Genomic DNA, 3,511 nt, shown 5'->3' with positions numbered 1-3,511 from the left:
GCTTCACCTATGTAACTGCTAGGTACTCAAACCTTGCATTTCTCTATCTTAGATTAAGAATATTCGCATTCATTTAGTATTATAAGCAGTCTCAGACATCAAAAGGAACCAAAATGTTTAGAAATCGGGCATTCCACTACTTCCACAACCTTATAAGTTCAGGTAAAAACAACTAGCAGTTGCAGTAATGTAACGTTTTGCTAAGGGACACAGGGACTTTGGATTGGATTGTAACAAGAGGAAATTCCTCCAGACGTAAGAATTTTACTGAAGCTTCTTAATTACTGATGTAGGAAGATTTAACATTCCTACAAAAAGTAACCATTCCATTTCAGATATGGTGATTCAAATGCAACTGCCACTGATGGTGATTTTCTAGAGATAAAAATAGAATTGACGGTAGTTTTATATATATATATATATATATATATATATATATATATATATATATATATATATATATATATATATATATATATATATATATATATATATATATATATATATATATATATATATATATATAGTGTTGTGATCTTGAGGGGGATGGGAATAAAAACCAAAAGTATTTTGCAGTATAAATTCAGATCGTATGTCTGTACACAAAACACTCCAAAATCAGTACCAATAGGAAATACATAGTTATGGTCGAATGATATCAACGGTAAAGTGTCTCCTTAACCGGAGTAATAGGAAAGGTAGGGGTAGCCATAGTCTGAAGAAGGGTCAGGATAAGGGTAAGGGTAGGGATAAGGGTAAGGATAGGGTTGAGGGTAAGGATAGGGATCAGGAGACCTCTTTGCATAATGGTGGCCATGTGGACGGTAAACTGGGTAATGTCCAGAGGGGTAGGAAGCCTCAGGCTCTGGTTCTGGATCAGCAGACCTCTTGTAGTGGGGGTGCACCCCATAGGAGTGACCATACCCAGACCCATGGGAAGGACGATAAGAGCCATAGCCTGGTTCCGCATCTCGCTTCTCAATCTCAGTAGCGCAAGCGGACGCCGCCAAAAGCACAATTACCTGGAAATTTGATTATATATTTTTACTGTACATTGGATACAAGAAAGATTGCTTTTGATAGTAATTAGTACACCAGTGAAAAGACTGATGTTTTTTTTGGTGCGTTTAGTTCCTTTTAAAAATGGTCAGCAAAACAAATCTGAGATAATTCTCACTGATAATTAAACACTAATTATTGTTTTCATGAAAACTATTCAATTTATTTTGATCTTATCACAAACAATCCAGTTTAATGTGCGATGTATCACGATAAATACAACAATGATAGCACAAATTGGAGAGAGAGAGAGAGAGAGAGAGAGAGAGAGAGAGAGACCAGAGGTTTAGCTGATTAGATTTTAACATATTCGTCCTGTGGTATGCTATGAAATGTATATTTTTACTTTATAAATGGTAAACATCAAAACAGTATATGATAACATCCGAAATATAGCATGACTTGAAAAAATGGTGATTCAAACTTGTTAATCTTTATATCAGGTTAATATAAAATAATGCTTTATGTATATAAATCTTCTTAGATGCTGGAAAATGTACAAACCAGAAACTTCATTGTTGCTTGTTTGTGTTCACCGTGGCCGCTTTGGAGGTGGACTGTGCTGAAGTGTTGGCGCTTCTTCAATTTATAGGCGACTCTGGGAAAGTGTTTGTGGTTGGTGCATTTGTCATTGGAGACCATAATGACACGGAAACTAAGAGGATTATGATTCATAATTATTCTCTACTGACACTATGAGCAATCCAAGCTTCCGATAGGCTCACTGCAAGTCCTGCTTTTCTTTGCTGTGAAGGTGTTATAAATATATTGATGTTGCTAATGGTTATCAAATTTAGTGATTTTCATTTTGCACATTACTCACAGACGTCAATGAGTAAAAATTTCTCCACATAGGGCTATTCTCCCTCGTAGTTACCTTGTTAACATACTGTAGACGATTGATTATGTAACACATCAGTTTACATAATGTCTGTAAACAGTAGATAAATCCAATGGTGAGGGCGAAGAGGGGCCTCAGTTGGTATGGACGCCAAGATACTCCCTCTCGCTTTGTAATTCGCGCCTATTTTCTGTCCAAGTCGGGATTTTATTTGGGATATATCGCAGACTTAATTGTATTTCTGGTAATTGCAATATAAGTCACTTACTCTTATTATTGCAAGCACTAATTAATAATAAAAACTGACAAGTTTTAACGTTACTATACTTTTTTTATACCATTTAATAAAACAAATAACGACTCCACATACCAGATGAAAATCCCATCGTTTGAACAGTATAGCACGTACCATTAATGGCAAGTCTTTCTTATATTTACTGTATATTCTCTAAAATATGTGAATGAACTTCCAGGTAATTGTGCTTTTGGCGGTGTCCGCTTGCGCTACTGAGATTGAGAAGCGAGATGCGGAACCAGGCTATGGCTCTTATCGTCCTTCCCATGGGTCTGGGTATGGTCACCCCTATGGGGTGCGACCCCACTACAAGAAGTCTGCTGATCCAGAACCAGAGCCACTTTTGCGTTCCTTGATCTATGATTATGTGAATAATTAGCTTTTAGCTAGTGTCTTTTTCTCAGTATCTTGGCTTTCCTACCAACTGTGACCTGCCTTCTTGGGATCCATTAGATTTATAGGCTAACATGTTTAAAGGATTTTGGTAAAATGATGTGTTAATCTACAGTATGTCTATGTACATAAAGTAACTATAAGGAAGAATATTCTTACGTGGAGAAATTTGTAGCCATCGACATCCGTGAGTAACGTGCAAATAATAATACTAAATTCGATAACTATTAGCAACATTAACATATATAGAAGACCTTCACTGCAAAGAGAAAGCTGGAGTTGCACAGAGCCTATCGGAAGTTTGGATTGCTCATAGTTTCAAGCAGAAAATATTTATGAATCATAATTCTCTTAGTTTCCATGTCATTATGGTCTCCAATGACAGATGCATCAACCACAAACACTTTCCCAGAGTCGCCTATAAATTGAAGAAGCGCCAACAATTCAGCACAGTCCACCTCCAAAGCTACAGTGAACACAAACAAGCAACAATGAAGTTTCTGGTTTGTACACCTTAGAGCATCTTATAAGTAGATATGTATACTCAAAGCATTATTTTATATTAATTGATATGAAGATTAATAAGCTTAGAATCACCATTTTTTGAAGTCATGCTATATTCCGAAGGCTATCATATGATATTCTGATGCTTGGGGTTCATGAGGTAAAAATATACGTTTATAGTATACTATAAGATGAATATATAAAAAAAAAATCAGCTAAACTCTCTCTCTCTCTCTCTCTCTCTCTCTCTCTGCTCTTTTTCTCTCTCTCTCTGTAAAATTTGTAGGATCATTTTTTTTTTTTTATCAAAGTCGGTTGTTTTTGATAACAGCAGAATAAGTTGAATAGTTTTCATACACATAATAATTAGTATATTTAATTATCAATGAGAATCATCTAAGACATTTGTTGACTATTTT

The 3,511-nt window shown here is 35.4% G+C and overlaps 1 long non-coding RNA gene across 1 annotated transcript; it reads right to left on the bottom strand.

Moving 5' to 3' along the window:
* Positions 1 to 565: 565 nt before the first annotated feature.
* On the bottom strand, positions 566 to 1,608 carry LOC136837738 (uncharacterized). The gene is made up of 2 exons (XR_010852741.1): positions 1,564 to 1,608; positions 566 to 1,022 (listed from the first exon to the last, which is right to left on the bottom strand). It is a non-coding gene; the product is annotated as an uncharacterized lncRNA (long non-coding RNA).
* Between the last annotated feature and the right edge of the window lie 1,903 nt (positions 1,609 to 3,511).

The sequence above is a fragment of the Macrobrachium rosenbergii genome, chromosome 59, assembly GCF_040412425.1.
Source record: "Macrobrachium rosenbergii isolate ZJJX-2024 chromosome 59, ASM4041242v1, whole genome shotgun sequence".
NCBI classification, from domain to species: Eukaryota; Metazoa; Arthropoda; class Malacostraca; order Decapoda; family Palaemonidae; genus Macrobrachium; species Macrobrachium rosenbergii.
The sequence above is the reverse complement of the archived record's forward strand: the minus strand, read 5'-3'. Positions and strand labels throughout refer to the sequence as shown.